This window comes from Bos indicus, chromosome 9, assembly GCF_029378745.1.
Source record: "Bos indicus isolate NIAB-ARS_2022 breed Sahiwal x Tharparkar chromosome 9, NIAB-ARS_B.indTharparkar_mat_pri_1.0, whole genome shotgun sequence".
Lineage (NCBI taxonomy): Eukaryota > Metazoa > Chordata > Mammalia > Artiodactyla > Bovidae > Bos > Bos indicus.
Genome location: NC_091768.1, coordinates 85,535,064 through 85,554,840, shown reverse-complemented (window position 1 = coordinate 85,554,840; position 19,777 = coordinate 85,535,064).

Genomic DNA, 19,777 nt, shown 5'->3' with positions numbered 1-19,777 from the left:
CAGTTGTGCCTGACTCTTTGTGACCCCATGGACTGTGATTGGCCAGGCTCCTCTGTGCACGGGATTCTCCAGGTAAGAATACTGGAGTGGGTTGCCATTTCCTTTTCCAGGGTATTAAATCTGTATAATAAGATAATTTGGGAGAGAGAAAGAAAACACATGCATATAACTTTTATTACAGTATGTTGTTATAATTGTTCTATTTTTAGTTACTGTTGTTAATCTATTACTGTGACTGATAAATTAAACTTCATCATGGATATGTATATGTAAGGAAAACATGTATATAATGTTGTCCTTGATATCTGTGAGGTACTGGTTCCAGGATCCTGGTGGATACCAAAGTCTGTGGATGTTCATCAAAAGACTATAGCATCTGCATATAACCTAGGCACTTTCTCCCTATACTTTAAATCATCTTTAGATTACTCACAATACCTAATAGAATGTAGATACTATGTAAATAGCTGTTCGGTTCAGTTCAGTCGCTCAGTCGTGTCTGACTCTTTAAGCTACGTAAATATTTTTGAAGGAAAGTAACGACAACCTAGATAGCATATTAAAAAGCAGAGACATTACTTTGCCTACAAAAGTCTGTCTAGTCAAAGCTATGGTTTCTCCAGTAGTCATGTATGTATTTGTGAGCTGGACAATAGAAAAGGTTGAGCAACGAAGAATTGGTGCCTTTGAACTGTGGTGCTGGAGAAGACTCTTGAAAGTCCCTTGAACAGCAAGGAGATCCAACCAGTCAATCCTAAAGGAAATTAACCCTGGATATTCATTGGAGGGACGGATGCTGAAGCTGAAACTCCAATCCTTTTGCCACCTGATGCGAAGACCTGACTCACTGGAAAAGACTGTGATGCTGGGAAAGATTGAAGGTGGGGATGATAGAGGATGACACGGTTGGATGGCATCACTGGCTCAATGGACATGAGTTTGAGTAAACTCCGGGAGATGGTGAAGGACAGGGAAGCCTGTCGTGCTGCAGTCCACGGGGTCGCAAAGAGTCAGACACGAGTGAGTGACTGAACAACAACAAATATTTTGAAAACAGCTTTCAGTGGGATGCAAATTCAAGTTTTGCCTTTTCAAACGTCCTGGAATATTTTTTCCAAATATCTTAAACCTGAGGTTGCTGAAATTTGTGGGTGTGGAATGTGATGCTACCGAGAGTAAAATGCACAGGGGTTGGTACTGTGATTTCAGGCATCCACTAGGGGTCTTGCCATGTGTTTCCCATGAATACTGTACACTTTTTCTTTTTTGCCTATAATAGAGTAAAACCAAGTCAGTCTCCATGAGCAAGTACTGTGACTGTAATCCAGGTAAGAGAGGAGGAAGATCAGAGAGGAAAAGGGAGCTGAAGTTAGATGAGACTGGAAGGGCTCACTTTGGATGAGCGAGGGGAGGCACTGTGGTTGGACAGCACTTCGACCACAGCCACTCTGATAGGTGAACCAGTTCTTCCCAGAGGACACTGCCAGTGCAGGTAAAAAAATGTCACTCTGGAAGCCTGGAGGTAAGATGCTCGATATAGCTGGCAAGACGCAAGGACAGTGTGGGGAATAAAGATGTGTAAATTCCTCACACTCAGCTTATGTGATCTGTGCTCCTTCCAGGATTCCAGAACACGTGTGCACTTAATTGAGCCTGATCCCACACACTGCTCCCCACGCAAAGGAAAATCTCTCTTATTCCTTCTTTTTTGTCCATTCCTTTTTTTTTTTCAATAGAACCTTAAACTACACCTAGATAGAGGCACACTGTCACACAGACGAGTCTACTTCATGTCTTCTGATGATGACAGGCAGGGGTACATGATGGGAGAAGCAGAAACAGCCTTTGATTAATATTTCAGTCACTGGAGAGGAATTCGGCTCCAAGATGAAGGCATATTAAGAAAGAGCTCCCAGACAAATGGAGTATGCGAGTTCATCTCAAATCATCCAACATCAGATTCACACTGCATCAAAATTCAGGTGATTTATACAGCCACATTAGGCTCTATTAGTATTAATGGGAAATATGCATGTATGTCGATATACACATTAGTGCAGGCAGACTTCCCAAAGGGTTTTTGCTTTGGGGCAAAAGCTGCTATTATTTGCACCTTCTCCACAATGGAAATAGAATTATACCCACTAAATAAGTGTTCAATATTCCATGCTCAGCTGAAAAAGGCTCATTCTTAAAGACACGAGTGAAGCTACATTTTATATTTATAATTAAAAGCATTAAAACAAATGGCCCTGTCTTATTACTATTATTTATTATTTATAATTTAAGATTTAATTTATCACTGGTGTTCAGTCATCAATTATAGTGGAAGAGAGCAGTTGTCCAGTCCTTTATTCCCGTGTCAAAGATGAAGAAACAGACAAACTATGGCACTGATTTATACAGATAGACATCTCAGAAGTAAAATAATAAACTGTCAGAAAAGACGATTTTTCTAATCCACAAAGCAGGAAAAAACTAAGGCTAACACCTGTCAGTAATGCCTAACGCAACACCCACTCATTTTCTGGTGAGAAATTTTAAGTCAAATGAAAAGCAGTGAGAATTCCACAATATATTATCACTATACCAGTAACAGTGATTTCAACTGCTAATAAAAAGAAAGACCCAATTCAAAATGGCTCAGTCTACAAGGAGGTTCGTTATTTCACAATGAGGATGTCTAATTGTTTCCAGGTTAATCTGCTTGTTCTAGTCTTATCGAGGGCCCTATCCACCCTACCACCCCGCAGGGCATCTTTGTAGTTCAGGGGTGAAAACTGGATGCCAGCTTCTGGCCTTAGTTGTAGACCTAACAATGCCAGTGAAGGAAGGAAGGAAGACAGATCATCTTCCTTGCATCTCTTTTGCACGATGGGAAGGTTGTCGGCAGGAAAGTTTTTCCAGAAGTCCTTCAGTGGCCAGCATTAAATCACATTCCTCTTCCAACATCAACAAATGGTGAGAGAAGTGGAACATAAAGGTTGACTTAGATAATCAGTTTTACAACCCCAATTCACAAGTTCCAGAGAGCATCTCCAAGCTCACGGTCTCCCAGAGGAGGCTGTGGACCATACAGAACAGAGACTCAGAGGGTAAGGAAGCAAGAAGGTGGGGGTGAAAATGGACGTGTGTGTGTGTGCGCACGCTACACAAGGGAGTGCCCTTGCTGGGACCCTCAAAGGTCTACTTACATCTTGAGTACCCGGGGGCTCACTGATGTACATGAAGCAGACTGTGGTTTTTTCCTGAATCTCATTCAATACCATTGGTCTAAGGTGGTAAGTTTAAAAAAAATATTAGATGAAAACTAGTACTGGGGAAGAGCAGTATGGTAAAATTCCCTAATCGGTTTGCAAGGGACAGACCTTTGAAACACTGCTCTAAGGTAAAGGGTCTGGTCTGTTTCTTGGTGAAAGTGAAAGAAAAGAAAAAAAGTGAAGTCAATCAGTCATGTCTGACTCTCTGCGATGCCATGGACTACATAGCCTACCAGGCTCCTCTGTCCATGGGATTTTCTAGGCAAGAGTACTGGAGTGGGTTGCCTTTTCCTTCTCCAGGAGATCTTCCCAACCCAGGGATTGAACCCAGGTCTCCTGCATTGTAGGCAGATGCTTTACCGTCTGAGCCACCAGGGGGTAGGGATATTCTATTCATCAGAGGCACCACATTACATTTAGTGATCCCTGTCAACACATTTGTGTCTTTTAAAGAAATTAAAGTCGGAAAAAAAAATACACTTTTGAGTCGAATAAATATTTTAGTATATAATATGAATATATTTTTCTTTACACTAACACAGCTGTAAAACATAACTTTCACTGTTTCTTAAATGGAGGAAATGAAGGCACTCAGTTGTGTCTGACTCTTTGCGACACCATGGACTGTAAAAGGCTCCTCCGTCCATGGGATTCTCCAAGCAAGAATACTGGAGTGGGTTGCCATTTCCAGTGGGCCACAAAGCCAGAAGTGCCTGGGGCCCATGAAAATAGTAACACCGTCCTGTTTCAAGGTACACGTGGAAGGTACCCCAAGGCAGTGGGACCCAGAAGGGTCATATTTGCTCAGCAGTATGAACAGTGGGCAGGGGTGGGGAAGTTGCATTTCAACAGGAAAACATTAAATATAAATCAGAAAGCAACGGCAGCATCCCATGCTTGCCCACCAGCTAAACATGGTGTGAGCTAAGGTGCGAGTCAGCAGACCCGGTGCCCGGGATTCAGCCCAGGCCCACCAGGCATCAGGTGCAGCAGGGTGGATGCCTGTCAAGTGATCCTTCCTGAAGGTCAGGAAGGCTTCTGGGAGTAGGCAGAGTGGAGCCTTCAGGGTGAAGTTTCTCTGGGGACGGAGGAAAGGCGAGGATGGTCCAATCATGGGACCTCAGGCATCATCCATTAGGAAGACCTATTCAGACTGTTTAGCCCTGAAATCACATCATGGTATTTAGGGGTAACCACCTAGTTGGCCTGAGTCAAGCTGCTTATGATTACAAGAAACACAAAAATGAGAAGCAGAGAGAAACATGCACACACAGGTAGCAGTTCCTAAGCACAAAATGTGACTTGGGAACATTGCCAGATATTCTTCTTGGAAAAGAGAAGTTTATGAAACAATTACCTAATGCACCCTGAAGGCAAAGACTGGCAAAGTGAAGGCTGACTCCAGGACCTCTTGACAAGGTCTGGGGTGACAGGGGTATAAATGCCATTTCAAGTTGGAGGACTGTGGTTAAAGGCCAGGTATGCAGACTGATCCTATAATATCTTGTAGTTTCTCTCTCGTTGCCAAGTGGGAAGAGTGACATTGATAAATCACCCTATTATAACTTGTGATAAAAGCAGCGGGTACTTAGAGAACTGACCAAGAGACACATGAAAAAGACAAATGGCTGCAGGAAGACGGCCGACACAAGTTGGAAATTAGTGATACCGGCTGTGGAATGAACAGGACAAAGTGTCGTAGACAGAGATAATACTCCAGTCTCGCGAATGTCCATTGATTCGAGTCACCTGACAGGCTTCTCGGAAAAAAGTCTCAATTACTATGAATACACGTGAAAACACCCTGAAAACAATATGGCATGCAAATGCAAGGTATTATTATGACTTAACCAACTGAAGCGGAAAACTGAATCAATTATCTATATACTTTCATTTTAGGCTCAAGTGTGGGGATATTCGGTCAGGACTTCTGTTTTGGTTAAATGGTCTAGATATTTACCATTGTGGTGTGTAGAATCAACATCAAGAGTGTTTTGATTTTCTAAAACCTCCAGCTTTCGGAGGGACTCACAATGACCATGTTATGATACAAAAAGTCCCGCAGATACTTCTCCTCTATGAAACTGGGTTATTTTGTGCTGTCGACTGTGTGGGTTTCTCTAGTGGCATCAATAACCTAGTTCTCAAATGGCTTCCTTCTTAAACCTCAAGGGTTTCTGCCAACCACATTCCATTGGTCTGTAGAAAGTGCTGCCTTCCATTTTCCACTACCTCAGAGTTGGGCCAAGTCAGCCTGAGGGGGAGTCATTAACCACTTTGGTTCCTCCATGTGTCTGATTGACCACTAATATGTAACGCGGTTAAGCAGGTAGGAAGCCACACGGGGAAGCAAGGTGAAAATTCACTGCCATTTTCTCTGGCAGTTGTCAGCGATCAACAAGACCCAAAGCGAAACCTTCAGTTGCCAACAGTTCTAAATAATGAGTCCATGTTCCCGAGACAGAATGGCCCCTGGGGGCCCGGGCTGAGTGGGGGTGGGTTGGGGGAGAGGGACAGCATGAAAGTGGATAGAACAATGAACTTCTGAGATATTAATAAAGAAAGGAATGGATTAGTGGAAGGGACCCATATGTAGGTTTCTGGTGAATCACTGGTGATACCGCATAAAGTACATGTGGCATCCAAGAGTTAGCCCATTTTTCCTTCAAGAAAACTCATTCTCGTGTTCTACAGCAGCTGCTACTGTTTGGATTATGAATAGTAATAAGCCATATGGCGTGGCAGAAAGGAATCACACATATTTTCACATGGACAAATATTATCATTCCAACACATAAACACATCAATATAAGTGTTTTTTCTCCTGGGAGCAATACAGCCCCTGATCGCTGTTATAAGAAAATGACTTACTCTGGATGTGCAAAAATTACCTGCCATGGTTATTACTGGAGCCTGCACCTGTAACAGCAGTCTCCTCAAGTATTTTTTTTTTTTCTTATTTATAGGAAGACAGGAAGGAAGAGAGGGAGGGAAGGAAAGGAAGGAATGAAAGAAAATCAGAAGAAAGAGAAAGAAAACAGAGAAGGGGAAGACTGTTCAAGCAAGAGGGGCACACTGTTCCTAGCTTTCCATCTGGAAGGCAGCCCGACCCCAGACGCTCAGAACTGAGACAGCAGTGTGCTTGCCTGGGGATTGTAATGCCAATTCCCTAGCAACCAGACCCAGGAGGCAAAGATGGAAAAGACCAAATCAGGTTACTTAGACCGGTCAGTGAAGGCCTGTCCTGATTTTATTTTAAATGTCTCAAGGACAAAGCATCCATCATGGACCATATATTTCTTCCAACAATTTATCTAGATCTTCCATTTCTTAATTTGGGCTTGTTACTTCTCTCTGTCATTTCATTTTTCTTCTTCTTCTTTGTCCCAGAACTTTCTAGATAAAGACTTTCCCCTGAGAATCTACCACTTTTGGTGCAAGCTGTTCTGTAATCAGCCCCAAACTTTTCTCTTCAATCTCGCTTCCTGCCAAGGCTTGGTCATTGTCTTCCAAGGCTTTTCAGTGTCTGGTTTTTCAGGCTAAAGATGTGTCCCAGCAGGGTGGACGAGCCCACCGGACTCAGAGAGGGCAACCCTGGGGCGAGGTTTGCAAGGAGGGACAGAAAGGGTGTGGCTTTGTCATTCAGGTCCTGTGGTCACTGTGAAAGAAAGTGTAGTCGCTCAGTCTTGTCTGACTCTTTGAAACCCCATGGATTTTAGTCCACCAGGCTCCTCTTTCCATGGAATTCTCCAGCCAAGAATACTGAGGTGGGTGGCCATTCCCTTCGCCAGGGGATCCTCCAGAGCCAGGGATCGAACCCGAGTCTCCTGCATTTGCAGGCGGATTGTTTACTGTCTGAGCCACGAGGGAAGTCATCTCTAATAACGTGGAACCAAGGGAAGCCACTGGAGGCAGAAGACCTGGAGGGAGAATGGAGTGACCGAGGGAGCTGTGCCCAATGGAGAGAGCTGTCCTAGGAAATACCGCAATGGTGGGCGATGCTAGAATCACTTCCACGGTAGTGCAGTTTGCAGCGGGTCCTTTCTCTCGGTGTATAACTCCCCCAAGTGAACAAACTGGGAGCAGCTTACCTAGTGACTCTTCTCTCAATCATTAGAGTCTGGGTGACAGGTATTAAAAAAAAATTAAATCCCTAAGAGTTTGGGATTTATATATATATATATATATAAAACACACACACAGAACTATATATAAAAGTAGATGATCAACAAGGACCTACTGTACAGCACAGGAAACTCTACTCAGTATTCTGTAATAACCTATATAGGAAAAGAATTTGAAAAAGAACAGATAAAAGGATAGATATATGTACATGTGGCTTTCCAGCTTCCCAAGTGGCTCAGTGGTAAAGAATCCGTCTGCCAATGCAGGAGACGCAGGTTTGATCCCTAGGTCAGGAAGATCCCCTGGAGGAGGAAATTGTAATCCATTCTAGTATTCTTGCCTGGGAAATCCCATGGGCAAAGGAACCTGGAGGGCTACAGCCCAAAGAGTCGCAGAGAGTCAGACACGACTGAGCACACATGCACGTATGTGTACAGCTGAATCGCTTTGCTGTACATTGGAAACCAACAAAGCAGTGTCCATCAACTATACTTCAATATGAAAGGAAATGAGATAAAATAAAATAATCGAATCCAGCACTTTCCTGATGCCTGCTCACCCTGTACCTCAAGGGCCTTCAGCTCCAGGGGCATCTGTGGCCAGATCGGTGAGCATAAATGAAAAGTCATCAAGACCAAGAGAGGGTAGGGGCCGCAGGGACCTGGGGATGTATGCATCCAGATGAAAATACCAAGCCACTCGGCGCATGCAGAGCAGACCCGTCTGCAGCTGCCTTCAGCTTCAGGGCCAGCAGGCCGGAGGCCTCGCTCAGAAGCCCATCACCTTCCTCCCTGGGGCACCTCCCAGGTTCCCTCCTTTGCTGCCTGCACAGCTTCTCCCTCGCTCTTGGCTGTACTGGTCTCAACCCACACCTTTTGACCAATGTCACATCCACTGTCCCAAGCGTATCCCTTACACAGCCCAGCCCTTTAATAGGCTGCAGGAGGTGTATGTGCACCTGGAGCAGTCCCTTCTCTGGGATAAGCATCTGGGGTTTACACCACCTGTCCTGTGTGTGACATGGATGGTTTTGAGCTCCAGGCCAGTAGCTTTCACTTCCCTGGTGGCTCAGACGATAATCTGCCTGCAATGCAGGAAACCTAGGTTTGATCCCTGGGTCAGGAAGATCCTCTGGAGAAAGGCATGCCTACCTACCCCAGTAAGTAGCTTCGCCTGGTGAATTCCATATGGAGGGCCATAGTCCATGGGGTCACAAGAGTTGGACACACTGAGCGACTAATACTCTCACTTTTTCAATTTCCAGTAGCTCTCAAAGTTGCTGGGTGATGCTGATGCTGTAGGTCTCCCTGGACCAGTAGCATCTGCAACTCCCAGCAACTAGTTATAAATGCAAATTTGGGGGCCCTATCCTAGACCTCATGAAATCAGAACTTTAGGGGAGGTGCACAGTGGTAGACTGGCAATCTGTTCACACCAGCCTCTGGGAGGTTCTGCTGCAGGCTCAAGTTTGAGGACGTCTGCTGCCTCCGGTTGTCCCCATTCTCTCTCTGCAATGTGCCTCAGGCGTCTGTAGCCCTCTGAAACTGCCTGCCTCAGACTAAACCTGGACCCACACAGACTATTGTCTCATTCATTTTACGGGAATGAAGGGGCATTATGAAGATTAAATTAGATAACACCCATGAAATACCTAGCACAGTTCCTAGCACTTACTAAATATGTAAGGCATGTTAGTTATTCCTGTCATCATTAACCAAGTTGGCATATTAATTACACTACATTTTTTCAATGTGGTCTGAGACCAAATGAACTTTTTCTAAAAAAGTTTTTTTTTTTTTCGATGTGGACCAAAGTCTTTATTGAATTTGTTACACTATTGCTTTTGTTTTATGTTTTGGTTTTCTGGCCGCATAGGAAATCTTAGTTCCCTGACGATTGAACCTCCACCTCTGCACTGGAAGGCAAAGTCTTAACCACTGGATCACCAGGGAAGTCCCCAGATGAACTCTGATGTGTCAAATTGCTCTAGAGTTTTCGTCTCTCATTTACAACTCACACATTTCCATAGTGAATGGAATTGTAAAACCTGTACCGAAAACAGTGGCATAAAATGGTAGGGCTGAAACCCCCTCATTGACGTAAGAAGTGATCTTGTTATAGCAACTAAAAGCTCCACAGGTTTGGGGAGGAATAAGATACAGCCCCCCAGGAAAGGAAGGAAGCAATCACAGAGGTATGATTCCTTTGAGAATGAGGAGGGTGAAGTGGTGAAAGGAGAGATCAAACATAAACCTTCAACTTCCTGATATTTCAAAGAACAGAGACTCTCCTTCCTAACTATCCTCCGATTTTAAAGGCCCTGCAGTGTCTCCACCCTTCTTCCATTTTAGTTAAAAGACCATCTTGGATGTAACTATGCAAAAAAGTAGAAATGCCGGCCCATGCTGGGTCTGTATTAAAATTCACTCAATACAGAAAGCTGACTTTCATTAAAGTAACAGTTAAACCAGGGCCAAAAGCTTGACCTTCATGTTGTTCAAGAGCGACACCAATCACCCAGACTTGGCACGCACACGGATTTCTTGCAAGCATTTCAGCAGGTGTTTTCTGAACTGCATCCAGAATCGCACTGGACAGAAACGCAGCAAAGGTCGCTGAAGCCACATCAATAATGATAAGCAAGCAGATCGCAGCCCCTCCCGCCCGTCCTGCGAGCCCACGGAGATCACAGCACCGCTGAGTCCGCGGGAGGCAGCGTCTGCGGGAGCTTCTAGCCAAGTGCCAAAGTCATTTTGCCTACTTGAGATGGAGACTCTAACAGTGCAGGCCAGAGGTCTAAGGGAATGAGAAGAGCTTACGAGAGGAGACTGGCTGAGATAAAACAAACACCAATTTTTTTTTTTTTAATCAGTAGGTTTCATTTTAAAATTTGGGATCTCTTAAAAAAAAAAAAAATTGGGATCTCTTCAGTACACCAGCTTACAATGTTATATCACAGCTGCTATATTTTCAGGTATACTTTTTTTAAAAGTTAAGAAATTGTAATAAAGGGGAAAAGTTAATTATATTCCTTCCTGGAATTCTAAGTAGTAAGCATTTACAATAAAGTAAAATAAAATTACATCAAAGGACCCAGTTGACAAACACTATTACTCTGAATTCCTCCAGGTTCCTGCCTCAGAAACACCTGTTCAAGAGCCTTTTTTTGACTGATGAGCATATTTCCACATGCAGGCCTTTGCCTGCCTCCAGCTTGCCAACCTGTGCTCAGAAAACAAGACTACTGTCCAGACAGGAGGGAAAGCAGGCCCAGAAGTCATAGCAAAGCTCAATCTCCTCCCCATACCTCATCCCTACCCAACTCTGGGGTAATATCGGAAGACTTATTAACCTCTTCGTGCCTCAGTTTCTCTTTCTGTAAAATGAGAGACTGTTAGATGCGAGTTGTTACTAGTTAGAAATTAATGTCACATGTCCAGAGGGTCTGATAAGTACTCAAAAATGCAGGGATGGGGGAAGAAGGGTACCCATCCCATCCACAGGGGACAACAGAGCTCAGTCCAGCTGATTATTGCCGCATCTTTTGATTCTTTTTCAAGGAAATATGTTTCTGGATTGTTACATCAAGTCTTCTGAATTTTAAATGTTGGCTTAAAGATTAAAAGAAAGAAAACAGTAAGTATAATCTGCAGGTAGAAGGAAATGGCAACCCACTCCAGTGTTCTTGCCTGGAGAATCCCAGGGACGGGGGAGCCTGGTGGGCTGCCGTCTATGGGGTCGCACAGAGTCAGACACGACTGAAGCGACTTAGCAGCAGCAGCAGCAGCAAGTAAAAATAGAACACTTATGTGATCCCTTAAAGTTCTCCACCTCCTTTGATTCAAAATTACCTTTAAAAGCTATTAATACAACTTGCCGGTCGACACATGCAATCTCTTGACTGTCATCAGTCGTGTACTTATGATGACTTGTCCCCCCTTTCAAACTCTCAGCTGAACTGTATACCTCTTTTTCTCATAGGTAGAAAAGAATGTGAGTTGAATACAACTATGCATATGCATGGCAGAGTTGACCACCTAAAGCAAAGGAGGCTGCCAGGTAACCAGATTTCAGCAGGCAAACTGATATGAATAAAGCCAAGGGGCCGGGGGAGGTGTGAGGGCCAAACTAACCAGAAAGAAACTAGGACAGTGAGTGTGAAGGAGTAAACATGTTTCCCGTCTAGCAACCAGTAGCTAAGAAGGAGAAATGGGAAAATTTATGCACAATGTCATGAAAGGCAGGAGCTTTGAAGGGGCAAAATGTTCCAGGTGCCAGGAGTGTTGCCTAGTGGAGAAAGTTTGTTCTGAGCTCTTAAGATGGGCACTTGAGCCTGGAGACTTTTCTAGAAAAGATTTGGCTAACTCAAGGAACAGGGAAGAAAGTATCAGAAAGCTTTGCTGGCCTTAGAAGTAAATCTAAGAAGAATTAGACTTTTCTTTTATCCTAAGCAAAGATAGACTGTTATCTACATAAGATAGCCATAATTTCTCACTTGATGTAGTTTATACCCTACAGGATCCCTTCATCAACCATCAACCTTCATCAACCATCCCTTCATCATATTTTCCCTCAGAAATATGCATCTTTCTCCCTGCCCAACTTGCACATCTCTGGTCTGGGACCACTGTCATCTCATGTTTAGGTCCTGCGCTTAGTCGCTCAGTCATGTCCAGCTCTTTGCAACCCCAGGGACTGTAGCCCACCAGGCTCCTCTGTCCATGGAATTCTCCAGGCAAGAATACTGGAGTGGGTTGCCATACCCTCTTCCAGAGGATCTTCCCAACCCAGGGATCAAACCCAGGTCTCCCACACTGCAGGTGGATTCTTTACCATCTGAGCCACAGGGAACAACATCTTTCTAGCTAGGTTCCAGAAACTTCAGAGTCCAATCTACTTGGATGGACTAATTTTCTTTAAACGCTGCTTTTATCATACCATTCTACTGTTCCCATACTTTCCATGGCTCCCAAGCCTTAACTTCTCTGCTTGGCCTTCAAGGCTCCCTAGCATCTACTCAATTTGATCTCTCCGCATCCCTCACATGCATTTCCTGCTTGGTCACTAAGTACTGCCTCAACACTGGGGTTTCCACATCCCAGCGTTTACCCAACACCACGCCCTTCACCTGGATGCCTGTCCCTCTTCTTTCAAAATCCTGTCCATCCTTCTCCATCTATTTCCTTCATGTAACCTTCTCCAACTCCCCTGCCTTCAGAATCACTGTTCCTTTGACTGTGTGAACCACGCACTCTGAAACTCATTTATACATCATTTCACTCTCTGATTGTTTCGTGTACATATAGCTTGTCTCTCAATTATATTTTGACCTTAGTGAGTTGAGACCGTGTCTTCTTCCCCTGTATTTTCCACAGAAACAGCAGAGTAGGTACAGAAGCCAGACTCAGCGAGCACTTGACCAATGCTTTGTTCAGATGAGCTCATATGGAGATGGGGATAAATGAGGACGTTAGGTTTGAGAAAAGAAAAACAGTTTGGGGTTTGTGGGTGGTAATGATCACACACATTAGTAATACACACATAGTAACCGGAGCCAGTTACAACTGTTGACTTCCCCCAAATAATGTGTATGTGTGTGTGTGTGTGTGTGTGTGTGTGTGTGTGTGTGTATGCATGTGTACATAGCGCCCACTGCTGACTGCATCCGCATATCTCATCCATCCTTGCTGAAGTTGGCCTGTAGAACCATTGTGCTAAGTTGTGCTCAGGGCAGGGACCTGGTCTACCAATTGTCCCTGAACAGCATACAACCTTGGGGACTTGAAGATGCACAGCTGCTGCTGCTGCTGCTAAGTTGCTTCAGTCGTGTCCGACTCTGTGCGACCCCATAGACGGCAGCCCACCAGGCTACCCCGTCCCTGGGATTCTCCAGGCAAGAACACTGTGGGTTGCCATTTCCTTCTCCAATGCATGAAAGTAAAAAGTGAAAGTGAAGTCCCTCAGTCGTGTCCGACTCTTAGCGACCCCATGGACTGCAGCCCACCAGGCTCCTCCATCCATGGGATTTTCCAGGCAAGAGTATTGGAGTGGGGTGCCATTGCCTTCTCCAGAAGCTGCACAGACAAGCTCCTAAATCTAAATTTGCAGGGGCTGCTATTATCCTCCTTGAGATAAGTATTTTCTGTTTATATCCAGCATGGTAGAGAATTTCTAAGTGACAAAGGCAGCCTGCAAGGAAAAACTCATGAAAAAAAAAAAAACTCAAACACACCAAGAACAAAGAACAACAAGGGAATTATCCATGGAGGAACAGTTCTGGCCCTTCAGGCTGAGAAGATTGGGAGCCAATGTCCAACATCATGGATGAAATCACCAGCTTCTGATGGCAGAGCCTTCTATGTCTCACTCTCACACTGCTCAACACTCAGAGAGCGCCAAGCCCATCATTACGTCTCTTCGTCCCATCATTACGTCTCTTTGTCCCATCATTATGTCTCACCATCAACGCAACTAGGATAACACCCTGCTGACCACAGAGACATTGGGCACATTAATTATGATAGAAAGACACTGTGAAAATGCACCAAGTGCTCCAAACTCCATTTCTGTTGATGCACACAGGCCTCCAAGCAGCCACTGGATCACATGAGGTTAAGTCCCTCCTTCCCTGTCCCTGGCTGCCTGAGTTGGCAGGTATTTCACCTATGGCACAGTCTGGAAGGAAGGAGAGACTGGTGAGTGGCTGCCAGCAACCTAAGGCAGTCTCGGGGGCTGCTGGCCTGGCGGTAAGTGGCCACCCACTTGCCAAGGGAACTGGTGACAATATGCAGTGGCCAAGACGGAGCCAGGGACTGAAGAACTTCCAAAAGAGGAGAGAATTTTCAAAATGGGAGTTTGAGTGATCAAGGTTGAACAGAACAATAGGTGAGCTTTTATTTGCATGATAGGTGTTTTCTGAACAGTTCTGATATTCTCTCATGTGACTGACTGTATCTTTCCTGGGAACCTCCTTGGGTGAGGGCCTGGGGTGTCTGAGTGTGAAGGACCAATACCTGCATCTTACCCACCCTGGAGCCCATCAGAGCTGCTGCTCCCTCAGCTCCTAGCCCCGTGGAGCAGAGATATCCCTGCCCTGAGAACGTGCAGCAAAAAGCCTTAAAAAAATTTTTTTTAGCTTGTCAAAATGAGCTCCTAATAAAAACTAAGGCATTTAAACAATCAAAATATTACAAGAGCATAGAAATAGTTCAGTCTCCAGAATACAACTGATATGCTTTGCTAAGTGAATGACTTGGATAAACAAAGGTGGATGTCTCAAAAGCTTGACTGTTAATCTCAAAATTGTGCCTTTTTAGCTATGTCTGGGAACAGTATAGTAATTTTTACCTTCCTTTCTCCAAAGATATACAACATGGCTTGCCAGCTGAGATACAGCATGAAAACCCAAGACACCAGGCACAATGAGCATTCTTTAATGGACAGAAGTGATTATTCAAAAAGCAATGTTTTAATTTGTTCTTGGAGTCAACTTTATGTCATAAAAGAAGGTAAGACAGGACATGCTGACAGGAAAAGGACAGGGGGGTCACGTTGCTGCCACCAGAAGAGAATTTGTTATTCCAATCTTAAAAGTCCCCTATTTTTCAAAAACAGACTCACAGACTTACAGAACGAACTTATGGTTGCCAGCGGGTAAGATGGGGAAAGGGATAGTTAGGGAGTTTGTGATTTACATGTACACACTACGGTATTTAAAATGGATAACCAACAAGGTCCTACTGGATAGAGCAAGGAAGTCTGCTCAACGTTATGTGGCAGCCTGGATGGGAGGGGAGTTTGGGGGAGGATACATACGTGTATATATATATTACTGAGTCCCTTCACTGTCCTTATGCTGTCCATCACCACATTGTTAATTGGCTATACTCCAATATAAAATAAAAAGTTTTTTAAAATCCCAAATTTTGCAACAGAATCTTCTATTTCCAATGAAGTTCAAATTCACATAGAGAAGAAAAGTGAAAGAAAGTGAAGTCGCTCAGTTGTGTCCGACTCTTTGCAAACCCATGGACTGTAGCCCGCCAGGCTCCTCCATCCATGGGATTTTCCAGGCTCCTCCATCCATGGGATTTTCCAGGCAAGAGCATTGGAGTGGGTTGCCATTTCCTTCTCCAGGGGATTTTCCCAATCCAGGGATTGAACCCGGGTCTACCCGCATTATAGGCAGATGCTTTACCATCTGAGCCACCAGGGAAGATCCCATTAGAAAAGATAAAACCCAATAAAATGTTATACCATGGAGCAGAGAGATATACTAACTGAGAAAGCACAGTGCTGGGAGTTAGGGTCCAGGATCTTGTAGCCCGACTCTGGGTTCTCCAAGTAGGGGAACTTCACTTTACTCAACTATAAAATAGGATGGTCAGTCAAGGTGTCCAAGGCCTTGGAACCTGTGTCATTCTGTGAGGCTTTCAGAACTTGACCAATTCATTTCAAGTCAACTCAGTAGTTCTCAGTGACATAAAAGGCAATAGAAGGTCTGAATATGCCCAGTTCATTAATTATAAAAATTAGCTTTAGACACTAGTATGCTCCTTTACCATGCTCTCTGATTATGGTATATATTATGATCATTATATATACATACACATACACATGTATTTATATAATCCTAAATGAGGTATATTTAAGGAAAATCAAAAGAAATCAACCAACTCAGAGTTCCAAGAAACGGTTCATCTGTGTTAAAAGCCTAGTTTGATGTTATAATTCCTTTCTGTCAGCAAGTCATGTTGCTTCAATAAGGTCATGTCTTGCATGCCCACAAGCTCTTCAGTATGGTTCATCAATAAAATTAGAAACATTTACACCCAAACAGTTCATCCAAAGTCATTTATCACTAATACCATTTGGTATGTAGAAGGCATGTTTCACTTTAAAATAATGAGCAAGGCTCCAGTCCTTTGATTATAAATTCCCCTTTCATCTTAATTTTATGAAAAGCCACAAGGAAAATGCCCAGCGTGATGCCCTTGATATTTAAATACTTCGTTCCACTTACCATTAGTCTGCTCCAAAACTCAGCCTCCCTTGCAAAATGCTCCATATTGAAGGGATAAATTTCGTGTTCTGCCTTGTCAAACGTGTCACTTGGACGGCTCCAGTGACTGAGCACAGGGAAACAAGCATTTCAGCCGAGCTGCCTTCATAATATTGACGGTTGCCTTCTCTCCTCGCTGGAAGTCTTGAGAGAAATGGAATTTACATACGTTGGGATGAGATGGGTGCGGACATTTCTCATAATTATGATTCAAAATCGAGTTATGTTGCGTTCAGGGAGATAATAATATAACTCAAAGAAGAAAAGTATCCCCTAGCATTACTGCCACTTAAGACAGGACAACTCCTATTGCCTTGTGCCAGTGTACCACACCCAGTCTCTGTGCCAAGAACAACCTACAGTGGGTGGTGTCAGCTTCTTCTTGCATCTTTTTTCAAGGCAGACTCTAGTAACTATGAACCTTTCAGCTCACTTGAAGGTGTGCACAGTGACCCAAGAGTAGACATCTGGAATGCAAGTATAAGGTTGTAAGGTCAGAGAGAAAGCTTTGACAATCTTCGGGGTGAAATGAACCAAAATCGACTACTGCATGATTCACTCTGTGTGTGCTCTATTAGAACAGGTAAAGCATGGTTTTTAAACAACCACATAAAGATGTAAGTGCATATAATAGTCTCACATTTTTTTCTTAGGAGACATTGGAGAAGAAATAACTTCCTTAAACTGTCCCAGAGACTTGGGTCAGTGGTTGTCATCATAGGCGTAATTAGGACATGAGACATTCCTGTTTTAATCAGTTCTGACTATTCTAATGGCCAGAGGTTTAACCCCTCCTACCCATCATTTTTGCTAGCTGAAAAAAGAAGGAAAAGAAAAGTCTTGATAAAGATTGATGGCAGAGACCTGGAAGAACTGAAGTTCTTTCTTTCTGGGGTTGTTTGATCTTTACATGTTCAATGAACGTTTTCTGGATATTTACACCTAATGAAGTTGTCAAAGCTTCTGATGAAAAGCAAGACGAAAGTGCACAAACTGCATGCCTTTTGATAAACCTTCCCTTGAGTGTTCTAACAACACGTCCTTCCTTTGCAGTTTCTAATTACACAGGACTTAATGAGCAGTGGCCCTTTACAGTAAACCAGACTGTGGTCAACCGCTGAGCTTTACTTCCAAAGCCTGGGGTGAGAAATCAGAAGCCAACATCCTGCTGTTCTGACATGAAACGAACTACTTTGACAGTTATTCTCTTGCAGGAAAACTTTCCCCTCCTCATTTTAATGTGGGTAGGGCTTTCTAAAACGCTTCGTTTTTATAAGAGTTTTACCCTAGAAGGCAGTTATTTATCTCTGGTAAATTTTCTCCATTTCTTTTGTGCCCCAGATTAGTTTCAACTTCGTCAGATTAACTGCTTAAATATTAAAAAAAAAATATATTGACAAACCAAGGGACCTGGGGAAATGGAAAGCTGGTCAAAGAAGAGCTACTTTGCAAGAGAAGAAAGATGATTTTGATGGAGAAATATGTAAAACTACTTGTGTATTTTTCTCCCCCTGGAAGCCCTGAGGAGGGCTACACGTAGGGTGACTATTCCATGAACTTGTTCTGCGGGTCCTGCCTCACAGCTCAGCCCTTCTCTTAACTGCTGGTGTTTGTGGCCAGGGTGAGTCATCTGAACACCGAGCAACTTTTCCAAACATGTGAAGCAACTCTGGCAGAGAGGTTTCTTTGCAGCTGGTGAAATCTGATGCTCATTTCACCAAGCATGGCGATACCTACTTTTGTAAAATAGATACGCTTGTGAAAAACTATACACAAACCCACGATTCTCAATTAAGTCCTATTTTTTAAAAACTCAAGGGCATCTAGATACTTAAGGGTATCCAAGGCACATCCCCATATAAGAGGGAAAACAACTTTTGCTTTAAAACCATCTGCCACATGAATGTTTACAAGTGTGGGGTTTTATATATGGCATTGTCTTAAACTGAGCGGCACTACTTCAGCCTGCTTGGCCTGTGACCGACCCAACTAATAATGTCACTGGAACAGAAAACTGACTCTACAGGCATGTTTTGGTCACCTTTTTCACAGAGAGTGGTTGTGAGAGCTTTCTTGAGTATTAGTGAGTTTTACTCATCTCCAAACAATTCACAAGAGAAAGAGGATGCAAAGTTAGTTTACATTTTCCAACAAATTAAACTGACATAAAGGGCAGTCTGTAAAGGATGAACAGGGATGCCTTCCACTCTGTTGCACAAATACAGTGAGTGGAGGACCAGAGTCTTCTCTTGTAAAAGATTCACCCCCCTTTGTCTTGAAGAATTGTCAGTCTCACACGTGGAGTGCAATGCTGTGTTGAGTGCTACCACACACACTCCTAACCAAGTTTGGAGGTTTGAATTTAGGATTATTTCTCTCTCTCACTCACTGTATCCTTTCTGTTCACCTCTCTGTCTCTGTGTCTCATCTTACCATGGCAGAAGCCAGACCCAGCGGCAGGATTTCCTGGCTTTTGTTTTTGAAGAATCTGACTCCCAAAGAGAAGATTGCATCTGAAGGAAGGAGTAGAACGTCTTTGAGAAACAAGTCTGGGAATAGAGACAGGTTCCAAGGTCCCAGGGAAGGGTGAGTTCCTGGCCTTGCCCTGGGGAAGCAGAGTGCTCCAGGGAGGAAGAGTCGGGTGTGTCTTAGGACGAGGGCTTCCCTGGTGGCTCAGACAGTAAAGAATCCACCTGCCAATGCCAGAGTCTTGGGTTTGATCCCTGGTTCAGTAGGATCCCCTGGAGAAGGAAATGGCTACCCACTCCAGTAGCCTTGCCTGGAAAATCCCATGGACAGAGAAGTCTGGTGGGCCACAGTCCATGGGGTTGCAAAGAGTCTGACATCACTGAGCAATGAACACTTTCATGGAGCAGAAGCTATAGGACTGGGACTCACAGCTGCTACAAAGATCCTCATGACTCAGCGGGGCATGGGAGCAGTCCTTCCAGGACTACTGGAAGTCTAGGGAGTGCTGGGGGCCTGGGTGGCGGGGTGCCAGTGAGACCATGACAGACCCCACCACCAAGGCCCCTCACCATTCTGGGCATTGTGGACTCCTTCGCAAATCTGGCGAAGTCCTGGGAAGGAGAGGAAAGCCCAAGAAAGGCAAAAACGAGATGCATCTGGGGGCTCAAAATTGTTTTAAAGGAAATATCAGGTTGGCCAAATAGGTGGGTCAGGTTTTTCCACATGCTCTTAGGGAAAAAAAATCTGGATTTTTTGGCCAGCCTAATACAAGTCACACTTCGTCCTCACTTGAGTTTGATGACAAGGGTTTGTATCAACTACTCATTCTGATGCCAAGCACTGTGGTGAGACCTTGGAAAGT